The sequence below is a fragment of the Oncorhynchus masou genome, unplaced genomic scaffold (genome assembly GCF_036934945.1).
Source record: "Oncorhynchus masou masou isolate Uvic2021 unplaced genomic scaffold, UVic_Omas_1.1 unplaced_scaffold_3504, whole genome shotgun sequence".
Classification (NCBI taxonomy): Eukaryota; Metazoa; Chordata; class Actinopteri; order Salmoniformes; family Salmonidae; genus Oncorhynchus; species Oncorhynchus masou.
In genome coordinates this window covers 10,500-37,793 of record NW_027009912.1, presented here as the reverse complement: position 1 = coordinate 37,793, position 27,294 = coordinate 10,500, and the positions used below count along the sequence as shown (strand labels likewise).

Genomic DNA, 27,294 nt, shown 5'->3' with positions numbered 1-27,294 from the left:
GTATCACACTACTGAACCTCATGGACCATAGTACTGCTTGTGACATCTGAAAGCATGATCAATAATGTGTGATGTGATATTATTCAGTTCAGCAGCAGTAGGTTAATGGTGGTGTGTGTGTGTGTGTGTGTGTGTGTGTGTGTGTGTGTGTGTGTGTGTGTGTGTGTGTGTGTGTGTGTGTGTGTGTGTGTGTGTGTGTGTGTGTGTGTTGTGCTCCAGATAACTACTCGGAGGAGGAGTATGAGAGTTTCTCTTCAGAGCAGGAGGCCAGCGACGACGCTGTTCAGGGTCAGGTCAGTACAAATATAATACTGTCCTCTACTCAGTCCTCTATGGAGACATTCAGAAAGGACTCCTCTGTCCCCTACTCTGTCCCAAGGACTCCTCTGTCCCCATACTCTGTCCTCTATGGAGACATTTAGAAAGGGCTCCTCTGTCCTCCTCTATGGAGACATTTAGAAAGGACTCCTCTGTCCCCTACTCTGTCCCAAGGACTCCTCTGTCCCCTACTCTGTCCTCTACTCAGTCCTCTATGGAGACATTTAGAAAGGACTCCTCTGTCCCCTACTCTGTCCTCTACTCAGTCCTCTATGGAGACATTTAGAAAGGACTCCTCTGTCCCCCCATACCTGGAGTGTGTATTTATACTGTATTTGGTTGATAACCTGCCTGTGTTTGTCTGTCTGTGAGTGTTTCTACTGTATTTGGTTGATAACCTGCCTGTGTCTCTGTCTGTGAGTGTTTCTTCAGGACCTGGAGGATGATGAGTATGAGGTGAGGAAGCCTAAGAAGCAGAGAAGGTCCATCGTAAGAACTGCTTCAATCACCAGGGTAAGAGACGGGTAGGAAGGAGACCCTTGTGTGTGTGTGGTCATCATGCTATGCCCAGCGCAAGCTAAAGTTGATATGGGTTTTTACTGTGAAAGTACAATTCACAATGTCTCAGCAGTGTTGTTGTTGTTGTTGCTTTTCTGTCTTAAGATGCTGGTGAATTGATAGCACTTGTTCCTTTTCCTTCACGTTGGTTGTCGAGCTCGAGGGCTCCGTCTACTGGGGTGTATTCATTAGTGTACACTGTAACAAAACATTTAGCATTGTGTTTTTTTTGTATTGTATTGTATATCTATTGGACAAATTCAGGTAGGGTCCCGTCCCTGTTTTTAATTAGGAACGCCGTTTGGGTCTTTGCGTGTCATAAAAGGATACATGTCAATTAACACTATTTTATTATAGATTTATGTGTTGTACTATCAGTAGCACTGCCTAAGTTGTAAAGAAAAAATCTGTAAACAAGCAAACAACGGCCACGAACGATGTGTTTACAATACCGCGTTGGGAATAAAGAATAATTTGTTCAACCGCAACTTCTGAGGTAGCTAGCTAGCTTTAGCTTGGTGCCTAGCTAGCTTTAGCTTTGTTCCTAGCTAGCACCAATACAACCAGCCTGAAAACAATGACCGGTAGAAACTGCAGTCATTTTTCATTATTCTTAACAGTGATTAAGGAATCCTTGTAAGTATTAGCTAGGTAACCACTTGTTGTTCGCCTATTGAAATTGATCTTCAGTTCATGAAAATAAATAGCTAGCCAGCTACTTAAAAGCTATACGGGATGGTTGAGCTAACGTAGGCTAATGCGATTAGCATGAGGTTGTAAGTAACAAGAACATTTCCCAGGACAAAGACATCTCTGATATTGGCAGAAAGCTTAAATTCTTGTTCATCTAACTGCACTGTCCAATTTACAGTAACTATAACAGTGAAAGAATACCATGCTATTATTTGAGGAGAGGGCACCGTTTTGAACATGAAAATGTATTAATAAACCAATTAAGTCACATTTGGGCAGTCTTGATACAACATTTTGAACAGAAATGCAATGGTTCATTGGATCAGTGTAACACTTTGCACATACACTGCTGTCATCTAGTGGCCAAAATCTAAATTGCACCTAGATTCCTAAGTCATATATTGGTCTTACTCAAAGATGATGAAACCCCCCAAAAATGTATGTTTTCTTTCTTTGTATTATCTCTTACCAGATCTATTGTGTTATACTCTCCTACATTAATTTCACATTTCCACAAACTTCAAAGTCCTTCCTTTCAAATGGTATCAATAATATGCATATCCTTGCTTCAGGTCCTGAGCTACAGGCAGTTAGATTCAGGTAAGCCATTTTAGGAGAAATTTTAAAAAAAGAGTTCAATCCTTATTTATTAACCCTGTTACTCAAAGCTAACGTTATAAGCAACCAGCTAGCTTCATCTGGCTAGTGAGTCGCGACCGGATCAGATTATGTGTTGTAAAGCTAGCCACAATAAGGATCAGGCACAATAGTGGAATTTGTGTTTTACCTTCAAAATAAAAGTACCGCTTTTGAAAGTGATGCAGAAGGTTACAATCGGTGGAATCATGCCATATTTAGACTAGATAACGTGAAACAAGGTTGAAATGTGAAGCAATGAAATCCGTCTACTCGGTGACAACCACAGAACACAGCTGGTGAAGAGTTTACGCAAATATTAGCGTTGTAGCTCTTATCGCGGGACTGTGACTGTGTGAAATCACCTCCCCAGTCAGCCTATTGTGTGTATTGACATTCATATTAAACTGTACAGCTTTACCTAAGGATTGGGGATCAATGAAATGGGGTATCAGTCTACTCAACACCCAAGATATTTTTTCGCCAACGTCGTCCTCAGAGTTATCAGACTCCAAAACATCCACACAGTATTGTTTTTCCTAGGGAATAGTGTTCAATACACACGTAGGTTGACAATAAAATGTGGCTCAATTCACAGTTGTTCCAGAGTCCCGTAATAAGAGCTACGACGCTAATGTTCTCTGGGTGTCACTGAGTAGACTGATACCCCACGTCATTGAACCACAATCCATAGGTAAGGCTGTACAGTGAAATAAGGACGCATGCCCCCCAATGCAATTCTAAAGTATAATAGATCCAGTGTGATTTCAACAGATTTTTGTCAAATTAACAAATTAGTGTCTTTTGTTGATTTTTATATAATGACATTTCAACCTCGTTTAGCACAATTTATTCAATCTATTCAATTATGGCATTATTCCACTGTTTGTGTTCATTTGCATCACTGTCAACGACGTACTTTTATTTTGAAGGCTAACCGCAAAGTCCACTATTGTGACTAATCCTTATTGTGGCTAGATTCACACAGATGGGTCCCACCACCATTAATCAAGTAAGAACTGTTTTATAAATTAGGGTTATTTTAGATGATGACACCTAGCTAAATAGTTAGCTAGCTGAAACAGATTATGTCGTTTTGCTATGTGTTTGGAGAAGAACATAGTTTGTATCCGTCAGCACTGTAGGTGCGAGAGGCAACTTTACTTATCCGATGAATCGTTGTGACATGCGATTGATATTATTGTAGCGACCCGCACAGACAGCTGTGTGTTATGTGTTAGGCTAGGAGGTGGTTGTGTTGTACTGACCAGTACCCGGTGTTCGCGGGGTCCGACATGTCAATCAACCTGCTATCTGCCAATCACGGGAATGCCTGGAATGTTCTGATGCCGGGCATCCTGGTGGTTGGCGGAGTGGCGTGGAGGGGGGTTGGAGCATTGGAAGTTAAGACCAGGTTCAGCCTTTGTTCTCTCTCTCTTACGTCTGGGCTTCCCAAGAGGTCACGATTGGCTTGTGGGTTATCTGTCATCTTTTTGGCGTGTGCTACGGCCCAAACAGTAGCCTGTGTAAAGTTGGTTTAATAAACCGTCAATTCGCAAACTCAAGCCTCTGTCTGGACAATTGTTCATTTATGATCTAGTCAGGTCATTACATTATAATCTGATAATAACTATGTGAAAAAAAAAATGAACGCGTTAAATTATTATGTGACGTGCAGTCATATTCAGGTCCTGATTGGTCAAACAAGCTTTTTTGACACGTCAAATCGTGTTATCGTGTTTTTGACACGCAAAGACCCAAACGGCGTTCCATTCCGTTTGCTTCGGTGTGGATCAGTAGTGTGGTTCATGAGGTTCAGTACTGTGGTTCCTAGTGAATACACCCCTGGTAACTGACAGGTTGTTGTTGTTGTAGTTGTTGTGATGGGGCTGACTTGTAGTTGTTTCTGTGTCCTGTTGCGTTTTAGCAGCAGAACTTTAAACAGAGAGTTGTGGCTCTGCTGAAGAGATTTAGAGTCTCAGACGAGGTAACTAACGTTAAATCTGTCCATATTATCTCAGGGCCTTTTTTAAAATTTCCTTTTCTCAGTGGTTTCATGCAACTGTTAAAAATCTGTTCTCTTGTATGCCCTCTCTCTCTCTCTCTGACTCTCTACCTCTCAATCTCCACCCCCCCTGTACTTCTCTACCTCCCCACCTGTCTCTCTCCCCCTCCCACCTGTCTCTCTCTCTCTCCCCCTCCCACCTGTCTCTCTCTCTCCCCCTCCCACCTGTCTCTCTCTCTCTCCCTCCCACCTGTCTCTCTCTCTCTCCCCTCCCACCTGCTCTCTCTCTCTCCCTCCCACCTGTCTCTCTCTCTCTCCCTCCCACCTGTCTCTCTCTCTCTCCCTCCCACCTGTCTCTCTCTCTCTCCCTCCCACCTGTCTCTCTCTCTCTCCCTCCCACCTGTCTCTCTCTCTCTCCCTCCCACCTGTCTCTCTCTCTCCCTCCCCACCTGTCTCTCTCTCTCTCCTCCCACCTGTCTCTCTCTCTCTCTCCCTCCCCACCTGTCTCTCTCTCTCTCTCCCTCCCCACCTGTCTCTCTCTCTCTCTCTCCCTCCCACCTGTCTCTCTCTCTCTCTCTCTCCCTCCCCACCTGTCTCTCTCTCCTCTTCCTCTCTCCCTCCCACCTGTCTCTCTCTCTCCCTCTCTCTCTCCCTCCCACCTGTCTCTCCCTCCCACCTGCTCTCTCTCTCTCTCCCTCCCACCTGTCTCTCTCTCCCTCCCACCTGTCTCTCTCTCTCTCTCTCCCTCCCACCTGTCTCTCTCTCTCTCCCTCCCACCTGTCTCTCTCTCTGCCTCCCTCCCACCTGTCTCTCTCTCTCTCTCCCTCCCACCTGTCTCTCTGTCTCCCTCTCCCTCCCCTGTGTCTCTCTTCCTCCCACCTGTCTCTCTCCCTCCCACCTGTCCCTCTCCCTCCCACCTGTCCCTCTCCCTCCCACCTGTCCCTCTCCTCCCACCTGTCTCTCTCCCTCCCACCTGTCTCTCTCCCTCCCACCTGTCTCTCTCCCTCCCACCTGTCTCTCTCCCTCCCACCTGTCTCTCTCCCTCCCACCTGTCTCTCTCCCTCTCTCCTCCTCCCACCTGTCTCTCTCCCTCCCACCCTGTCTCTCTCCTCCTGTCTCTCTCCCTCCCACCTGTCTCTCTCTGTGCGTGTGTGTGTGTGTGTGTGTCTCTGCGTCTCTCTGAATGTTCCAGGTGTTGGACTCTGAGCAGGACCCGGCAGAACCCCCTCCAGAGGTAGAGGAGGATCTGGACCTGGAGAGTCTGGACCTAGAGAACCCCAGTGACAGTGGACCGGAACTAGACGATGACGACAGTGTCCTCAGCACCCCGAAACCCAAGCTGAAGTGAGTCGGACTAGTTTTCAGTATAGTTTTCAGTATATACAAAAGTATGCGGACACCCATTAAAATTAGTGAATTCGGCTATTTCAGCCCATCCATTGCTGAGAGGTGTATAAAATCGAACACACCGCCATGCAATCTCCATCGACAAACACAGCCATGCAATCTCATTAGACAGACATTGGCAGTAGAATGGCCTTAATGAAGAGCTTAGTGACTTTCAACGTGGCATCATCATAGGATGCCACCTTTTCAGTTCATCAAATGTCCGCCCTGCTAGAACTGCCCCAGTCAACTGTAAGTGCCTTTATTGTGAAATGGAAACGTCTAGGAGCAACAACGGCTCAGCCGGGAAGTGGTAGGCCACACAAGCTCACAGAACGAGGACCGCAAATCCTGAAGCGTGTAAAAATCTGTCCTCTGTTGCAACACTCACTACCGAGTTCCAAACTGCCTCTGGAAGCAACTTCAAGCACAAGAACTGTTCATCAGGAGCTTAATGTAATGGATTTCCATGGCAGAGCAGCTGCACACAAGCCTAAGATCACCATGTGCAATGCCAGCGTCAGCTGGAGTGGTGTAAAGCTCGCCGCCATTGGACTCTGGAGGCAGTGGAAATTCTCTCTGGGTTGATGAATCACGCTTCACCATCTGGCAGTCTGATGGACAAATCTGGGTTTGGTGGATTCAGGAGAGCCTTACCTGCCCAACTGCATAGTGCCAACTGTAAAGTTTGGTGGAGGAGGAATGGTCTGGGGCTGTTTTTCATGGTTCAGGCCCCTTAGTTCCAGTGAAGGGAAATGTTAATGCTACAGCATACAATGACATTCTAGATGATTCTGTTTTGAGAGGGCCGCTTCCTGTTTCAGCATGGCAAGGCCCCCGTGCACAAAGCAAGAGGTCCAGAAATAAATGGGTTTGTCGAAATCGGTGTGGAAGAACTTGACTGGCCTGCACAGAGCCCTGACCCCAACCCCATCAACACCTTTAGGATGAATTAACAACAATGACAAATGGTTTGATGAAGAATGCAAAAATCTAAGAAAGAAATTGAGAAACCTGTCCAACCAAAAAACATAGAGACCGGAAAACCTGAGTCGCCTTCACTATGGTGAATCACTAAAACAATACAGAAATACACTACGGAAAAGAAGGAACAGCATGTCAGAAATCAGCTCAATGTAATTGAAGAATCCATAGACTCTAACCCACTTCTGGGAAAATTTGGAAAACACTAAACAAACAACAACACAAGAATTATCTATCCAAAATGGAGATGTATGGGTAAACCACTTCTCCAATCTTTTTGGATCTATAACAAAGAATAAAGAGCAAAAGCATATACATGATCAAATACAGATCTTAGAATCAACTATTAAAGACTACCAGAACCCACTGGATTCTCCAATTACATTGAATGAGTTACAGGACAAAATAAAAACCCTCCAACCCAAAAAGGCCTGTGGTGTTGATGGTATCCTCAATGAAATGATCAAATATACAGACAACAAATTCCAATTGGCTATACTAAAACTCTTTAACATCATCCTTAGCTCTGGCATCTTCCCCAATATTTGGAACCAAGGACTGATCACCCCAATCCACAAAAATGGAGACAAATTTGACCCCAATAACTACCGTGGAATATGCGTCAACAGTAACCTTGGGAAAATCCTCTGCATTATCATTAACAGCAGACACGTACACTTCCTCAATGAAAACAATGTACTGAGCAAATGTCAAATTGGCTTTTTACCAAATTACCGTACAACAGACCATGTATTCACCCTGCACACCCTAACTGACAACCAAACAAACCAAAACAAAGGCAAAGTCTTCTCATGCTTTGTTGATTTCAAAAAAGCCTTCGACTCAATTTGGCATGAGGGTCTGCTATACAAACTGATGGAAAGTGGTGTTGGGGGTAAAACATACGACATCATAAAATCCATGTACACAAACAACAAGTGTGCGGTTAAAATTGGCAAAAAACACACAAATGTCTTCACACAGGGTTGTGGGGTTAGACAGGGATGCAGCTTAAGCCCCACCCTCTTCAACATATATATCAACGAACTGGCACGGGCACTAGAAAAGTCTGCAGCACCCGGCCTCACCCTACTAGAATCCGAAGTCAAATGTCTGCTGTTTGCTGATGATCTGGTACTTCTGTCACCAACCAAGGAGGGCCTACAGCAGCACCTAGATCTTATGCACAGATTCTGTCAGACCTGGGCCCTGACAGTAAATCTCAGTAAGACCAAAATAATGGTGTTCCAAAAAAGGTCCAGTCACCAGGACCACAAATACAAATTCCATCTAGACACTGTTGCCCTAGAGCACACAAAAACTATACATACCTTGGCCTAAACATCAGCGCCACAGGTAACTGCCCTGATTGAAAGCAGTGGTTCGCGCTTTCAGTTTCACGCGAATGCTGCCATCAATCCAAGGTTTCTGGTTAGGGAATGTTTTAATCGTTGCTATGGGAAGCGACATCTTCAACGTACGTTCTAATGAACTCGCACACCGAATCAGCGTATTCGTCAATGTTGTTATCTGACGCAATACGAAACATGTCCCAGTCCACGTGATGGAAGCAGTCTTGGAGTGTGGAATCAGCTTGGTCGGACCAGCGTTGGACAGACCTCAGCGTGGGAGCTTCTTTTTTAGTTTTTGTCTGTAGGCAGGTATCAGCAAAATGGAGTCGTGGTCAGCTTTTCCGAATGGGGGCGGGGCAGGGCCTTATATGCGTCGCGGAAGTTAGAGTAACAGTGATCCAAGGTTTTTCCACCCCTGGTTGCGCAATCGATATGCTGATAAAATTTAGGGAGTCTTGTTTTCAGATTAGCCTTGTGTATATGCCTGTGTACGTGCTTTCAGTTGCTGTCACTCAGATTTGTATGGTGCTTTTTTAAATCAGCTCCAACTGTTACTTTTACAGCAAACACATGTGTTTTATACATTCATGATGTTTTCACTTGTGTTATTATTATTGTTGTTATTATTATCATTAAAAACGTTATTTTTGTTGTTGCAGGCCATATTTCGAGGGCATTTCTCTCTCCAGTTCTCAGACAGAGATCGGCATCCACACCAGCCCGGTTAGTAACAGAACCACCCAGCCCGGTTAGTAACAGAACCACCCAGCCCGGTCAGTAACACAGAACCACCCAGCCCGGTCCGTAACACAGAACCACCCAGCCCAGTACGTAACACAGAACCACCCAGCCCCGTCCGTAACACAGAACCACCCAGCCCGGTTAGTAACACAGAACCACCCAGCCCGGTCCGTAACACAGAACCACCCAGCCCGGTCAGTAACAGAGAACCACCCAGTCCAGTCAGTAACAGACAGAACCACCCAACCCGGTTCGTAACACAGAACCACCCAGCCCGGTCAGTAACAGAGAACCACCCAGCCCGGTCAGTAACAGACAGAACCACCCAGCCCGGTCAGTAACAGAGAGAACCACCCAGCCCGGTCAGTAACAGACAGAACCACCCAGCCCGGTCAGTAACAGACAGAACCACCCAGCCCGGTCAGTAACAGACAGAACCACCCAGCCCGGTTCGTAACACAGAACCACCCAGCCCGGTCAGTAACAGACAGAACCACCCAGCCCGGTCAGTAACAGAGAACCACCCAGCCTGGTCAGTAACAGACAGAACCACCCAGCCCGGTCAGATTAACAGAGAACCACCCAGCCCGGTCAGTAACAGAGTACCACCCAGCCCGGTCAGTAACAGAGAACCACCCAGCCCGGTCAGTAACAGAGAACCACCCAGCCTGGTCAGTAACAGACAGAACCACCCAGCCCGGTCAGTAACAGAGAACCACCCAGCCCGGTCAGTAACAGAGAACCACCCAACCCGGTCAGTAACAGAGAACCACCCAGCCCGGTCAGTAACAGACAGAACCGCAGCCGGTCAGTAACAGAGAACCACCCAGCCCGGTCAGTAACAGAGAACCACCCAGCCGGTCAGTAACAGACAGAACCACCCAGCCCGGTCAGTAACAGAGAACCACCCAGCGGTCAGTAACAGAGAGAACCACCCAGCCTGGGCCGTAACAGACAAGAACCGCCCAGCCCGGTCAGTAACACAGAACCACCCAGCCCGGTCAGTAACGAACCCAGAACCGCCCAGCCGGTCAGTAACAGGCAGAACCACCCAGCCGGTCAGTAACAGAGAACTACCCAGCCCGATTCAGTAACACAGAACCACCCAGTCGGTCAGTAACAGACAGAACCACCAGCCGGTCAGTAACAGAGTAACCACCAGCCCGGTCAGTAACAGACAGAACCACTCCAGCCCGGTCAGTAAGCCTGGTCAGACAGAACCACAGCCGGTCGGCCCAGCCCGGTCAGTAACAGAGAACTACCCACCGGTCAGTAACACAGAACCACCCAGTCCGGTCAGTAACAGACAGAACCACCCCAGCCCGGTCAGTAACAGGAACCACCCAGCCCGGTCAGTAACAGAGAAACAGCCCACAGTAACAGAAACCACCCAGCCCGGTCAGTAACGGGCAGGCCAAGCCCGGTCAGACAGAACCAGCCCAGTAACAGAACCCCGTCAGTAACAGAGAACCACCCAGCCGGTCAGTAACAGAGACCACCCAGCCCGGTCAGTAACAGAGAACCACCCAGCCCGGTCAGTAACAGAGAACCAAGCCGGTTAGTAACGAACAGAACCATAGCCCGGTCAGTAACAGACAGAACCACCCATTCCAGTAACAGAGAGCCACCCGGCGCCGGTCGGTAACACAGTACCACCCAGCCCGGTCAGTAACAGAGGAACCACCCATTTCAGTCAGTAACACAGAACCACCCAGCCCGGTTCGTAACACAGAACCACCCAGCCCGGTTCAGTAACACAGAACCACCCAGCCCAGTCCCGTAACACAGAACCACCCAGTCCAGCCAGTAACAGAGAACCACCCAGCCCGGTCAGTAACAGAGAACCACCCACAGTAACGAACCCCCAGCCCGGTCAGTAACAGAGAACCGCCCAGCCCGGTCAGTAACAGACAGAACCACCCAGCCCGATTCAGTAACAGAGAACCACCAGCCCGGTCAGTAACAGAGAACCACCCAGCCCGGTCAGTAACAGAGAACCACCCAGCCCGGTTCGTAACACAGAACCACCCAGCCCGGTCAGTAACAGAGAACCACCAGTCCGGTCAGTAACAGACAGAACCACCCAGCCCGGCCAGTAACAGAGAACCGCCCAGCCCGGTCAGTAACGAACAGAACCACAGTCCAGCCAGTAACAGAGAACCACCCAGTCCGGTCAGTAACAGACAGTTAGTAACAGAACCACCCAGCCCGGTCAGTAACAGACAGAACCACCCAGCCCGGTCAGTAACAGAGAACCGCCCAGCCTCCGGTCAGTAACAGACAGAACCACCCAGTTAGTCTGAACCACCCAGCCCGGTCAGTAACAGAGAACCACCCAGCCCGGTCGGTCCAGTCAGTAACACAGAACCACCCAGCCCGGTCAGTAACAGAGTACCACCCAGCCCGGTCAGTAACAGAGAACCACCCAGCCCGGTCAGTAACAGAGAACCACCCAGCCCGGTCAGTAACAGACAGAACCACCCAGCCCGGTCAGTAACAACCGCAGAGTAACAGACAGAACCACCCAGCCCGGTCAGTAACACAGAACCCGCAGCCCGGTCAGTAACAGACAGAACCACCAAGCCCGGTCAGTAACAGACAGAACACCAGCCCGGTCAGTAACAGAGAACCACCCAGCCCGGTCAGTAACAGAGAACCACCCAGCCCGGTCAGTAACAGAGAACTACCCAGCCCGGTCAGTAACAGAGAACCACCCACAGAGTGCTGGTACCACCCAGCCCGGTTCGTAACACAGAACCACCCAGCCCGGTCCGTAACACAGAACCACCCAGCCCAGTCCGTAACACAGAACCACTCCAGCCCTAATTCAAGTAACACAGAACCACCCAGCCCGGCCAGTAACAGAGAACCACCCAGCCCGGTCAGTAACAGAGAACCGCCCAGCCCGGGTCAGTAACAGAGAACCGCCCAGCCCGGTCAGTAACAGACAGAACCACCCAGCCCGGTCAGTAACGAAGAGAACCACCCAGCCGGGTCAGTAACAGAGAAACCACCCAGCCCGGTCAGTAACAGAGAACCACCCAGCCCGGTTCGCAACACAGAACCACCCAGCCCGGTCAGTAACAGAACCACCCAGTCCGGTCAGTAACAGACAGAACCACCCAGCCCGGTCAGTAACAGAGAACCGCCCAGCCCGGTCAGTAACAGACAGAACCACCTTAGTCCAGCCAGTAACAGAGAGAACCACCCAGTCCGGTTAATGACAGACAGAACCACCCAGCCCGGTCAGTAACAGAGAACCACCCAGCCCGGTCAGTAACAGAGAACCGCCCAGCCCGGTCAGTAACAGACAGAACCACCCAGTCCAGCCAGTAACAGAGAACCACCCAGTCCAGTCAGTAACACAGAACCACCCAGCCCGGTCAGTAACAGAGTACCACCCAGCCCGGTCAGTAACAGAGAACCACCCAGCCCGGTCAGTAACAGAGAACCACCCAGCCCGGTCAGTAACAGAGAACCACCCAGCCCGGTCAGTAACAGAGAACCACCCAGCCCGGTCAGTAACACACAGAACCACCCAGCCCGGTCAGTAACAGAGTACCACCAAGCCCGGTCAGTAACAGACAGAACCACCCAGCCCGGTCAGTAACAGAGAACCACCCAGCCCGGTCAGTAACAGAGAACCACCCAGCCCGGTCAGTAACAGACAGAACCACCCAGCCCGGTCAGTAACAGAGAACCACCCAGCCCGGTCAGTAACAGACAGAAACCACCCAGCCCGGTCAGTAACAGAGAACCACCCAGCCCGGTCAGTAACAGACAGAACCGCAGCGGTCAGTAACAGACAGAACCACCCAGCCCGTTATTAACAGACAGAACCACCCAGCCCGAGGTCCAGTAACCAGGCAAGACCACCCAGCCCGGTCCGTAACAGACAGAACCACCCAGCCCGGTCAGTAACAGACAGAACCACCCAGTTCGGTCAGTAACAGAGAACCACCCAGCCCGGTCAGTAACAGAGTACCACCCAGCCCGGTTAGTAATAGAGAAACCACCCAGCCCGGTCAGGTAACAGAGAACCACCCAGCCCGGCAGGTAACAGAGAACCACCCAGCCGGTCAGTAACAGAGAACCACCCAGCCCGGCTCCCGGTAACAGAGTACCACCAGCCCCCGCCGGTAACAGAGAACCACCCAGCCCGGTCAGTAACAGACAGAACCACCCAGCCCGGTCAAAGTAACAGACAGAACCACCCAGCCGGTCAGTAACAGACAGGAACCACCCAGCCGGTCAGTAACAGAGAACCACCCAGCCCGGTCAGTAACAGAACCACCCAGCCCGGTCAGTAACAGACAGAACCACCCAGCCCGGTTAGTAACAGAACCACCCAGCCCGGTCAGTAACAGAGAACCACCCAGCCCGGTAACAGACAGAACCACCCAGCCCGGTTAGTAACAGACAGAACCACCCAGCCCGGTTAGTACAGACAGAACCACCCAGCCCGGTCAGTAACAGAGAACCACCCAGCCCGGTCAGTAAACAGAACCACCCAGCCGGTCAGTAACAGAGAACCACCCAGCCCGGTCAGTAACAGAGAACCACCCAGCCCGGTCAGTAACAGACAGAACCACCCAGCCCGGTCAGTAACAGAACCACCCAGCCCGGTCAGTAACAGAACCACCCAGCCCGGTGGTAACAGAGAACCACCCAGCCCGGTCAGTAACACAGAACCACCCAGCCCGGTTAGTAACGAGACCAGAACCACCCAGCCGGTACAGACAGAACTACCTAGCCCGCTGTAATAGACCAGAACCACCCAGCCCGGTCCAGTAACAGACAGAACCACCCAGCCCGGTTAGTAACAGACAGAACCACCCAGCCCGGTCAGTAACAGACAGAACCACCCAGCCCGGTTAGTAACAGACAGAACCACCCAGCCCGGTTAGTAACGAACAGAACCACCCCCCAGTCCGGTCAGTAACAGAACCACCCAGTCCAGTCCAGTAAACCCCATCGGTAATAAAAATTGGTACCTATTCTCCTCCATTATTGTCCCTCAGTTTTCCCTCCCCTCTGTTCTCCTCCAGGTGCAACCAGACCCGACTGAGCAGCGGGCCACGTTCCAGGTCGACAGTGTCTCAGAGAAGGGCTCATATGTAGGTATTATCCTAGAAAACGCTGGTCTCTGCTTTCATTTAAATTCATTTCAATACAACTTTATTTAGTCCCTCAGGGGCAATTAAAGACCCAGCTGGTTTACTTAATATCACCCCTCAGGGGCAATTAAAGACCCAGTCAGTTTACAAATATCACCCTCAGGGGCAATTAAAGACCCAGTCGTTTACAAATATCACCCCTCAGGGGCAATTAAAGACCCAGTCAGTTTACAAATATCACCCCTCAGGGGCAATTAAAGACCCAGTCAGTTTACAAATATCACCCCTCCAAATATCAACAGGCTCCAAGTATACAGTGTACAAACAGACTTCACATCCCCAATACAATACATTGTCCCTGTCTTTGCTCCGTCCCAGCAGGAAGAGCAACCTGAGGCAGTGACCCCCACCACAGAGCTGGAGATGGATAACATGGACACCTTCCTGGAGAAGCTGCCCCCTACTGGCAAGATGAAGAAGACCGAGTCCCTCATCATCCCTTCCAACAGATGGTAAATACTGTCCGACTCTCTCAGTTCATCTTTAACGCCATTTCCCCCAACGTCTCCCGCCTCCTCATTGGAGGAGAAAGGTCCATGGTCCCTTTCTTTAAAACCTTCTTCTCCAATGGACGGCAGGGTAGCCTAGTGGTTAGAGCGTTGGACTAGTAACCGGAAGGTTGCAAGTTCAAATCCCCGAGCTGACAAGGTCCAAATCTGTTGTTCTGCCCCTGAACAGGCAGTTAACCCACTGTTCCCAGGCCGTCATTGAAAATAAGAATTTGTTCTTAACTAACTTGCCTGGTTAAATAAAGGTAAAATAAATAAATGTGTTTTGAAAAGGAAGTGTGAAGACCGGATGCAAGGAATCTGGGAAAGATGAATTGCTGAGTGTCTTCTCAACTTCAGCTTGTTCCGTCCATTATGGTTCAGTTTGTAGGAAACCAGTCTGCCCATTCAAATGTTGGGAGCATATGCATCACTTTACCCCTACCTACATGTAAAATTACTCTCCTCCCACTCCCTACCTCCCCTCCCACCCCCACCTCCCCCTACCCCCACCCACATGCAAAAATTACTCTCCCTCCCCTCCCACTCCCCACCTCCCCTTACCCCGACCTACATGTAAAAATTACTCTCCCTCCCACTCCCCTCCCACTCCCCACCTCCCCTACCCCTACCTACATGCAAAAATTCCCTCTCACTCCCCAGCCCCCTCCCACTTCCTACCTACATGTTAAAACTACCTCCTACCCTGCATTCCCCTCAAGCTGGTCCTACTCTGTCCTCATTGTCGCGTGCGTTCTCACGTCACCAGGCAGGAAACCTAAGTTGGCGGGGAGGAGAGGGAGGAGTACATCCCTAAAGGAGCGCCAGCCCAACAGACCACAGAACGAGAGAGCCAACAGCCTGGATAACGAACGCTCCTCGACACACACTGCCATCTACAGGTGGGAGGAGGAGCAGACTGGGGGGTTGTATCGCTGGCCGATCAAGTCAGAATTCCCGAGTCTGTAACTTTAATATATAACTGTTTCTAGTGGATGTGTCTGAGATGTGAGATGAATTTCTTTTCGATGTCTTCCATAAGTATATTCCCTCGTCCACAGATCCCCAGGAAGACTGTGTATGACCAGCTGAACCACATCCTGGTGTCTGACCACCAGCTACCTGACAGCATCATCCTCATCAACACATCTGATTGGCAGGGCCAGGTAAGAGACAGGAAATGACATAGACGAAGTGACTCGTCGTCTCCATGACGACCAAAAGAGGGAGTATAACATGTTTAAAAAATAAAAAATAAAAATATATTTTTTAAACCTTTTCTTTCTCTTTAACAAACACTTATTCTCACATTACATTTCTCTTTCGGCATCTCTCGTTTTTATATATTCTCTGTTTTCTCTTCCATCCGTTGTGTTTCAGTATCTGTCAGACGTTCTCCAGAACCAGCACCTCCCGGTGGTGTGTACCTGTACTACAGCAGACATCCAGGCCGCCTTCAACACCATCGTCTCACGCATACAGAGATTGTAAGCCATCCTCTATCACATTCTCATTTTAATCATAATAATAATAATAATAATATAACACTACTTAGCAGAATGATTTATATCCCAAAAACAACTCACTTGTTCGTACATTATTAGTGTGTGTCTGTGAATCCCTGAAAGACTTGGAACACAACATTGGCACTGCGAGCAGCGTCACACACTCTTGTCGTCGAGTTACTGAGCCAATCCTCTCCCGTACATGTTATTGATTTAGTATTGTGGCTATAAGTCTTCCGTTACAGGTTGTTAATATGGTTGTCTCCTTGCTGTAACGCGATGCTTCCTATGTAGCTGTAACTGCAACAGCCAGACGCCCATCCCCATAAAGATAGCTGTGGCTGGAGCTCAACACTATCTCGGTGCAGTCCTCAGGCTGTTTGTAGACCACCTCTCTTACAAGACCCCTGATTGGCTGGGCTACATGAGGTTCCTCATCATACCACTAGGTGAGAGATGGGGAGGGGGGTGGGGGCGTGGGGGGGACAGTCATTCACACCACACCTTGTAGTTGGAATATAATCTAAATGTTTGTTCGTTTTAGGGTTACAAAATTCTCTAAAAGTTTCTCCATACTTGTGATTGATGGGAAAAAAAACCCTGTTTGTTTTTAAAGATAGTATGATTTTTTTAACATGCCTTTTTACTTCTAGAGAGTTCTTACTTGTCGTATCAGCGATTTGACGTCTCTCTTCCTTTGATTGTGATTGTGATCTCACCCAGTCTCCAAGTATCTGGGCGTCACCAGACTATCGATACAACAGTTTATTCCAGGACACTGCGTGAGGACCTGTTTCACACACGACGCTCCAGTCATAGGTAGGACGGGGTTAAACACACACACGACGTTCCAGTCATAGGTAGGACAGGGTTAAACACACACACGCTCCAGTCATAGGTAGGACAGGGTTAACACACACACACGACGCTCCAGTCATAGGTAGGACAGGGTTAAACACACACACGACGCTCCAGTCATAGGTAGGACAGGGTTAAACACACACACGACGCTCCAGTCATAGGGTAGGACGGGTTACACACACACACACGATTCCAGTCATAGATAGGACGGGGTTAAACACACACACGACGCTCCAGTCAGGTAGGAATGGGTTAACACACACACGACGCTCCAGTCATAGGTAGGACAGGGTTAAACACACGACGCTCAGTCATAGGACAGGGTTAAACACACACACACGCTCCCAGTCATAGGTAGGACAGGGTTAAACACACACACGACGCTCAGTCATAGGTAGGACAGGGTTAAAACACACACACGACGCTCCAGTCATAGGTAGGACGGGTTAAAACACACACACGACGCTCCAGTCATAGGTAGACGGGGTTAAACACACACACGACGCTCCAGTCATAGGTAGGACGGGGTTAAAAACACACACACAACGCTCCAGTCATAGGTAGGACAGGGTTAAACACACACACACACGACGGTTGCAAAAAAAGCTCTTTAAGTTTATCGGAAATTCCCAGGTTGGAGGATTCCTGGATTTCCTGCTTGTTTCCCTTTCCAGACAGAATTTCACAACCCTAACACACATCTAAGATGTATCTATACTACAGTGTGTGTGTGTGTGTGTGCGTGTGTGCGCGTGTGTGTGTGTGCGTGTGCGTGTGTGCGCGTGTGTGTGCGCGCGTGTGTGTGTGTGTGCGTGTGTGTGTGCGTATGTGTGTGTATATGTGTGTGTATATGTGTGTGTGTGAGCTGTGGAAAGAATTTACTCTTGAAGACATTAAACAACCAATCAGTCACTCCTGTCATGTGGTGTACAGTGCAGGAGAGTCCAGATGTGGTTTCCAGGGTAACCCAGTATATGGTCGGGGGCCAACGGAGTTCACCAGCTCCCCATCGCTGAGGCCATGCTCACATACAAACAGAAGAGGTAAGAAAAGGACACACACACTCACTCACTCACTCACTCACACACTCACTCTCTCACACTCTCACACTCTCACACTCTCACACTCTCTCACTCTCTCACTCTCTCACTCACTCACTCACTCACTCACTCACTCACTCACTCACTCACTCACACACACACTGCACACACACACACACACACCGTGGTGCCATTTTAGCTAACTCACAACTTTATAGGCAACATTTATATAGTGCAAAAGCAGTTATAATCTGGCAGCGGATTTAATTTGAAACATTTCTTCAACAATGTGGATTATGAAAAGAGGCGGTTATTTATGTGTTGGTCAGTTTACCAAACCGTAGTTAAATATCTGCCTCCTTTTTGACATTGGTGAAGAAAAGCTGCAGGTTAAATCACGCTGGTTAGATTATCATGAGGGTTTAAGGTATTTTTTCACACTAATTTTTGCAGTATGAAAATGCATCCCTTTGTGTTAACTGCTTTATTAACAGCTAATAGCATTCCTGGTAAGTGCTATAATAATTAATAGCATTCCTGGTAAGTAACTATAATAATTAATAGCATTCCTGGTAAGTGTTATAATAATTAATAGCATTCCTGGTAAGTGCTATAATAATTAATAGCATTCCTGGTAAGTGTTATAATAATTAATAGCATTCCTGGTAAGTGTTATAATAATTAATAGCATTCCTGGTAAGTGCTATAATAATTAATAGCATTCTGGTAAGTGCTATAATAATTAATAGCATTCCTGGTAAGTGCTATAATAATTAATAGCATTCTACATTCAAGCATTCATATATTGCATTCCTGGTAAGTGCTATAATAATTAATAGCATTCCTGGTAAGTGCTGTAATAATTAATAGCATTCACATTCAGCATTCATATATTGTCCAATTCTCGACTTCTTTCAACCTGTGGTGTTTCTGTCAGGTCATTATAGATACTTTCAGACCCACCAACTACCCATCTGTCCACTCTAGAAGTCCCTCCCCTTCTTCAACCTGTAAAGTCGTCATTGCAGATTAGGCTTCTTCAGACCCACTTCAACCACCCATCTGTCCACTCTGAAGTCCCTCCCCAACCGGTCGCGGTTTCTGTTGCAAAATTCCGGGAAACTTTCCCAAGATGTGTACATTTTCCAGAAATCCCTGTTTATATTCCCGGATTTCGCTTATTCCATTCTGAATCCAGGAATCTTATTACCGGGGTTTCTGTAAAACCTAGGACTTTTGGGAAACTTTGAAATGTACAGAATGGTTGCCTGAAGGAAAATGGTAGAGGGGTCATTTATTTTTCAATTTCAGTCAGGGGAGGAATGTTTTACTTGTCAAATGCATCTTCTGAAAATGTTTGGGGATTAGACCGAGTCCCAAGAATACCCTCTTACGTGTCTTTAGCCTATGTTCAGTTTGAGAAGGAGAGCGTTGAGGACGGAGGTGTTTGAGAAGGAGAGCGTTGAGGAGGACGGAGGTGTTTGAGAAGGAGAGCGTTGAGGAGGACGGAGGTGTTTGAGAAGAAGACATGTGTAACTGAAATATTGGGGCGGCAGGTAGCCTAGTGGTTAGAGTGTAGAGGCGGCAGGTATCCTAGTGGTTAGAGTGTAGAGGCGGCAGGTATCCTAGTGGTTAGAGTGTAGAGGCGGCAGGTATCCTAGTGGTTAGAGTGTAGAGGCGGCAGGTATCCTAGTGGTTAGAGTGTAGAGGCGGCAGGTATCCTAGTGGTTAGAGTGTAGAGGCGGCAGGTATCCTAGTGGTTAGAGTGTAGAGGCGGCAGGTATCCTAGTGGTTAGAGTGTAGAGGCGGCAGGTATCCTAGTGGTTAGAGTGTAGAGTGTGGGTCCTGTGTGGCTCAGTCGGTAGAGCACGGCGCTTGCAACGCCAAGCGTCGTGGGTTCGATTCCCGCTGGGACCACCCATATGTAAAAGTAGTGGCCCCAGCCGACTTGTAAGTCGCTTTGGACAAAAGCGTCTGCTAAATGGGATATATTATTATTATTATTATATTATTATATTATTATTATTATTATTATTATTATATTGAGGCGGCAGGTATCCTAGTGGTTAGAGTGTAGAGGCGGCAGGTATCCTAGTGGTTAGAGTGTAGAGGCGGCAGGTATCCTAATGGTTAGATCGTTGGGCCAGTAACCGAAGGTCGCTAGATCGAATCCCCGAGCTGACAAGGTAAAAAGATCTGTCGTTCTGCCCCTGAACAAGGCAGTTTACCCCACCGATCCCGTTATTGTAAATAATAATTTGTTCTTAACTGACTTGCCTAGTTAAAAGGTTAAATAAAGATTAAAAATAAAATGTATTTAGGTGCCCCCCCTCCAGGCATTACTATATACAGTTTGAGTTTAGGGGTGCCCCTCCCCCTCCAGGCATTATTATATACAGTTTGAGTTTAGGGGTGCCCCCCCCTCCAGGCATTATTATATACAGTTTGAGTTTAGGGGTGCCCCTCCCCCTCCAAGCATTATTATATACAGTTTGAGTTTAGGGTGCCCCCTCCAGGCATTATTATATACAGTTTGAGTTTAGGGGTGCCCCTCCCCTCCAGGCATTATTATATACAGTTTGAGTTTAGGGGTGCCCCTCCCTCCAGGCATTACTATATACAGTTTGAGTTTAGGGGTGCCCCCCTCCAGGCATTACTATATACAGTTTGAGTTTAGGGGTGCCCCTCCCCTCCAGGCATTATTATATACAGTTTGAGTTTAGGGGTGCCCCTCCCCTCCAGGCATTACTATATACAGTTTGAGTTTAGGGGTGCCCCCCTCCAGGCATTATTATATACAGTTTGAGTTTAGGGGTGCCCCCTCCTCCAGGCATTATTATATACAGTTTGAGTTTAGGGGTGCCCCCCTCCCCTCCAGGCATTATTATATACAGTTTGAGTTTAGGGGTGCCCCCCTCCAGGCATTATTATATACAGTTTGAGTTTAGGGGTGCCCCCCTCCTCCAGGCATTATTATATACAGTTTGAGTTTAGGGGTGCCCCTCCCCCTCCAGGCATTATTATATACAGTTTGAGTTTAGGGGTGCCCCCCTCCCCCTCCAGGCACTATTATATACAGTTTGAGTTTAGGGTGCCCCCCTCCAGGCATTACTATATACAGTTTGAGTTTAGGGGTGCCCCCTCCCCCTCCAGGCATTATTATATACAGTTTGAGTTTAGGGGTGCCCCCTCCAGGCATTATTATATACAGTTTGAGTTTAGTGGGTGCCCCTCTCCCTCCAGGCATTACTATATACAGTTTGAGTTTGGGGGTGCCCCCCTCCAGGCATTATTATATACAGTTTGAGTTTAGGGGTGCCCCTCCCTCCAGGCATTATTATATACAGTTTGAGTTTAGGGGTGCCCTCCTCCAGGCACTATTATATACAGTTTGAGTTTATGGGTGCCCCTCCCTCTCCAGGCATTATTATATACAGTTTGAGTTTATGGGTGCCCCTCCCCCTCCAGGCATTATTATATACAGTTTGAGTTTAGGGGGTGCCCCTCCCCTCCAGGCATTATTATATACAGTTTGAGTTTATGGGTGCCCCCCTCCAGGCATTATTATATACAGTTTGAGTTTAGGGGTGCCCTCTCCCTCCAGGCATTATTATATACAGTTTGAGTTTAGGGGTGCCCCTCCCCCTCCAGGCATTACTATATACAGTTTGAGTTTAGGGGTGCCCCTCCCCTCCAGGCATTATTATATACAGTTTGAGTTTAGGGGTGCCCCTCCCTCCAGGCATTATTATATACAGTTTGAGTTTAGGGGTGCCCCTCCCCTCCAGGCATTATTATATACAGTTTGAGTTTAGGGGTGCCCCTCCCCTCCAGGCATTATTATATACAGTTTGAGTTTAGGGGTGCCCCTCCCCTCAGGCATTATTATATACAGTTTGAGTTTAGGGGTGCCCCCTCCAGGCATTATTATATACAGTTTGAGTTTAGGGGTGCCCCCTCCAGGCATTATTATATACAGTTTGAGTTTAGGGGTGCCCCCTCCAGGCATTATTATATACAGTTTGAGTTTAGGGGTGCCCCTCCTCCAGGCATTACTATATACAGTTTGAGTTTAGGGGTGCCCCTCCTCCAGGCATTATTATATACAGTTTGAGTTTAGGGGCGCCTCCCCTCCAGGCATTATTATATACAGTTTGAGTTTAGGGGTGCCCCTCCCCTCCAGGCAGCATTATTATATACAGTTTGAGTTTAGGGGTGCCCCCCCTCCAGGCATTATTATATACAGTTTGAGTTTAGGGGTGCCCTCCCCTCCAGGCATTATTATATACAGTTTGAGTTTAGGGGTGCCCCCTCCAGGCATTACTATATACAGTTTGAGTTTAGGGGTGCCCCTCCCCCTCAGGCATTATTATATACAGTTTGAGTTTAGGGGTGCCCCCCTCCAGGCATTATTATATACAGTTTGAGTTTAGGGGTGCCCCTCCCCTCCAGGCATTACTATATACAGTTTGAGTTTAGGGGTGCCCCCCTCCAGGCATTACTATATACAGTTTGAGTTTAGGGGTGCCCCTCCTCCAGGCATTATTATATACAGTTTGAGTTTAGGGGTGCCCCTCCCCTCCAGGATTTTGCATTACATTATATATACAGTTTGAGTTTAGGGGTGCCCCCCCTCCAGGCATTATTATATACAGTTTGAGTTTAGGGGTGCCCCCCCTCCAGGCATTATTATATACAGTTTGAGTTTAGGGGTGCCCCCTCCAGGCATTACTATATACAGTTTGAGTTTAGGTGCCCCTCCTCCAGGCATTATTATACAGTTTGAGTTTGGGGTGCCCCCCCCTCCAGGCATTATTATACAGTTTGAGTTTAGGGTGCCCCCCTCCAGGCATTATTATATACAGTTTGAGTTTAGGGGTGCCCTCCCCTCCAGGCATTACTATATACAGTTTGAGTTTAGGGGTGCCCCTCCCCTCCAGGCATTACTATATACAGTTTGAGTTTAGGGGTGCCCCCCTCCCCTCCAGGCATTATTATATACAGTTTGAGTTTAGGTGCCCCCACTCCCCTCCAGGCATTATTATATACAGTTTGAGTTTAGGGGTGCCCCTCCCCCTCCAGGCATTATTATATACAGTTTGAGTTTAGGGGGTGCCCCCCCCTCCAGGCATTACTATATACAGTTTGAGTTTAGGGGGTGCCCCTCCCCCTCCAGGCATTACTATATACAGTTTGAGTTTAGGAGGTGTCACAATAGCAATCAGTTTTGCAGTAAAATATTTTTACACAAACATCCATTTCATAAAATGGGAGACATAAGAGATGTGAAAAAAACAAGGTTGTTCTACCTCAGGTAGGGGTGTGTCAACAACTGAACCTTTGTTGAGGATTGGCTTTAGGCCACTAGCCTAAAGCCTCTGGTCTCAGTAGATAAGACACGAGACAATCCCCTCTTCCATCCTGATAGGTTGGAACTTCTGCACATGCTCACTCTGTGCCTGTGCCCTGTCCCCCCCCCCCATATCTCCTGTCTGTCTGTCCCCTGGTACCACAGCCCGGACGAGGACTCTTGTCAGAAGTTCATCCCCTTTGTCGGGGTAAGTGGCTTTTCTCTAAAGGATACGTCCTTATCCTTGAACCTGATCGTTGTGTCCATACTTTTCACCCTGACCTCTGACCTCCCTTCCCAGATGGTGAAAGTTGGACTGGTGGAACAGTCATCAGCAACATCAGGTTAGTCGTGAGGTGTGGGGGGTTTTTCACGCTAATATACAATAAAGTAACCAATGCACGGTGCCGTTGTACGCAATGACAACGATGACAACTTTTTGGATGTGATACTGCAGTTATACAGTACTTATAGGGCTGATATTCCTGAGCAACAATTAAACCTAATCCTTGAATATTTCATCTAGGTGTAGGTTTACTCTGTGTCCAGGCATCTGACCCCTAATCCTAATCTGTCAGTCTATCACTTGTTGTAATTGTACCCTCTGTCTATTGTGTAGCCCGATGATGATAATCCCTGTGTATTTTGTCAGGTGACTCGGACGATGCAGCTCCCATGGCGACAGCCCTTCTCTCCTTCACCCCTCCTCAGGTGTCCCCCGCCCTGAAGGAAGCCACGCCCACCCCTCCCTCCTCCCCTCTGTCAACTCAAGCTTCAGCTCATACAGGTACAGCTACACACAAACACAACACCTGGTTCAGGTGTACAGGTACAGCTACACACAAACACAACACCTGGTTCAGGTGTACAGGTACAACTACACACAAACACAACACCTGGTTCAGGTATACAGGTACAGCTACACACAGACACAACACCTGGTTCAGGTATACAGGTACAGCTACACACAGACACAACACCTGGTTCAGGTATACAGGTACAGCTACATACAGACACAACATCTGGTTCAGGTATACAGGTACAGCTACACACAGACACAACACCTGGTTCAGGTATACAGGTACAGCTACATACAGACACAACATCTGGTTCAGGTATACAGGTACAGCTAACACAGACACAACACCTGGTTCAGGTATACAGGTACAGCTACACACAGACACAACACCTGGTTCAGGTATACAGGTACAGCTAACACAGACACAACACCTGGTTCAGGTATACAGGTACAGCTACACACAGACACAACACCTGGTTCAGGTATACAGGTACAGCTACACACAGACACAACACCTGGTTCAGGTATACAGGTACAGCTAACACACAAACACAACACCTGGTTCAGGCATACAGGTACTGCTAACACACAGACACAACATCTGGTTCAGGTATACAGGTACAGCTAACACAGACACAACACCTGGTTCAGGTATACAGGTACAGCTACACACAGACACAACACCTGGTTCAGGTATACAGGTACAGCTACACACAGACACAACACCTGGTTCAGGTATACAGGTACAGCTAACACACAAACACAACACCTGGTTCAGGCATACAGGTACTGCTAACACACAGACACAACATCTGGTTCAGGTATACAGGTACAGCTAACACACAGACACAACACCTGGTTCAGGTATACAGGTACAGCTAACACACAGACACAACACCTGGTTCAGGTATACAGGTACAGCTACACACAGACACAACACCTGGTTCAGGTATACAGGTACTGCTAACACCTGGACACAGGTACATCATCACGACTCCTTCTTGAGGAGTAGAGAAGATAACTGTCTGGAGGTGTAATAGACTGATTATGGCTTCCATATTGTTCATTTAGCTAACATTTGATTTTCTAACATTTTCATCTCGTACTATTCTCTTCATGTCTCTCTTCCTCTGCTGGGTATTGTAGTTCTCCCCAGGGGGAGCTGATGGGACTACAGGTGGACTACTGGGTGGCTCCCTCCCCGGCTGACAGGAAGAGAGACGTGGAGAAAAGGGACTCGTCCTCCTCCAAGAACACTCTGAAGTGTACGTTCCGCTCGCTGCAGGTCAGCAGGCTCCCCCAGGCCGGGGCCCAGCCACAGCCCGCCATGTCCATGACCGTGGTCATGAAGGAGAAGAACAAGAAGGGTGAGGGCACATTTTAAAATGCTTATATTGTATCTTCATGAATGAGTCCTGGGGTTGACTCGTAAGCACTCTTTATGAAGCTCCGCTGCACTCACAGACGTTACTAGTGTCGGGGCTCTCTGTCACACTCCCTTTAATGAATGGACTCACTCCTGTATATATTATTGTCCCAATAGTGGAGCTATTGGATAGACCCAAATGTAAAGCCTAAATCCGAAAACTTGAGTTCAGGCCGAATTCCTAACTTTGTTAAAAACTAGTCCGTCGCCATCGTTGATTGTGATGATTGGCGTTTTCCTTTATGACATCATAAAGCTAGGAATCCTGACTCTTCAGTTCTCTCTCCTTCTCAGTGATATTCCTGCCAAAGAAGACTAAAGACAAGGATGTGGAGTCTAAGAGCCAGGTGATCGATGGCATCAGTCGACTGATCTGCACTGCCAAGCACCAGCAGACCATGCTGAGGGGTAAGACTCCTCATCTCTGGACACGAAGACAACCAACTCTCTTGTTCCATTAGTGTGGGTTTACATCTGTCTGGCTGTAGACCATCTTGTCTTTAACAGATGCTTATCTGATCCAGGTATTACATCGATAACCATGAACTAGGTTTAGTATAACAATTTGTAAATTGTAAGGTAATTTCATGGTGTGATTTGGGATTATTTCATGATTATTTTTAATTTTTAATGTATTATTTTCTTCCAGTGCTGATCGACGGCGTTGAGTGGAATGACGTTAAGTTTTTCCAGTTGGCGGCACAGTGGTCGTCTCACGTCAAACATTTCCCCATCGGGATCTTCGGACACAGTAAAGGGCCTTACTGACAAGCGGCGCGTTGCCATAGTAGTGGGCCCCGTTACCATAGAGACTCATCTGGAACGGAGGACAGCGTCCCCTCCCTCATGTGCCAATAGCTTTTATAATAGCCAAACCCCCTCCCGCACATCTTAGACTGGTCCCAGATCTGTCTGTGCTCTTTCCAACTCCTATGGTCATTGTCAAACCCAACGTTGGCACGGCAGCACAAACCGATCTGGGACCAGGCAACACACATCAGCCCGCGCCACTGTCTTAATTTAAGCCCCAGATGTACCTATTGTTTATACTTCTGTGTTTGTTGTTGTGTTTATTTTAAAAGTTACCAAGGCGTTGGCTGTCATAAGGAGATTTGTTTCTCACCAAGTTTTTTTTTTTTTAATCCTGCTGATTTTCTATACACTTTTGAAGAAGAAAAAGACGAGCGGAAACCTAATTAAATAAATAGTTTGGAAAAACTCCTCTATAACTAGCGATGCGTAACATTGCGGCACCCTCCCCTCCCGCTCTTTGCTTTTTTTAATGTGGCAAAGATAGATGGTTTCAAACACTTTGCCAGGCACAATTTAACAAGATACGTCCTAGTCAAGATCACTTTGTGACCAAAAGGCCCTGAAACAATGGAAGATGGACAACACATAAAAGAAGAAGTGGTCTGGATCCTGGACTGAAACCATTCTAGAACACCCCGAGTCCTGGGGTGTATTCATTAGGAACCAAACAGAAGCAAACATAATGGGAAACAGGAAAGGAACCTACCTGAATTTGTCCAAAATAAAACTTTTCTGTTGCTAAACGTTTTCCCGTTGCACTGCGGGTTTGCTACACTGTGCACTAATGAATACTCCCCTAAGGACAGTGACTCCTGTTGTTGTAGCAGGTCACTGAGACCCTTCTGCACTCATCGGAAGAAGACTGACATGTACAATAGACTTACTGTAGCCTGAAATACAGACCTGTTCTGTGCTATTATTCCACTCTCTTTTTCCTTCTTTTTAAAACTCTGTGTCATATGTTTGGAAATGACAAGGAGTGGAATGACGGCACAAACAGACTGGTACCCAGGCTACAATGTGTTGTAAATGTATATGTCCCGTACATCCAATCAATTATATGTAAACACAAATCATAATTGAGATGGAACTGACCCTGCACTAACTAATGGTTGGTGCATCTCTCTCTCACTTTCTTTTTCACCTTCCCTTCTTTTGAAAC

General features: G+C 47.7%; 1 pseudogene; it reads left to right on the top strand.

Moving 5' to 3' along the window:
- Positions 1–209: 209 nt before the first annotated feature.
- On the top strand, positions 210–26,598 carry LOC135534510 (phosphofurin acidic cluster sorting protein 2-like; annotated as a pseudogene).
- Positions 26,599–27,294: the final 696 nt, after the last annotated feature.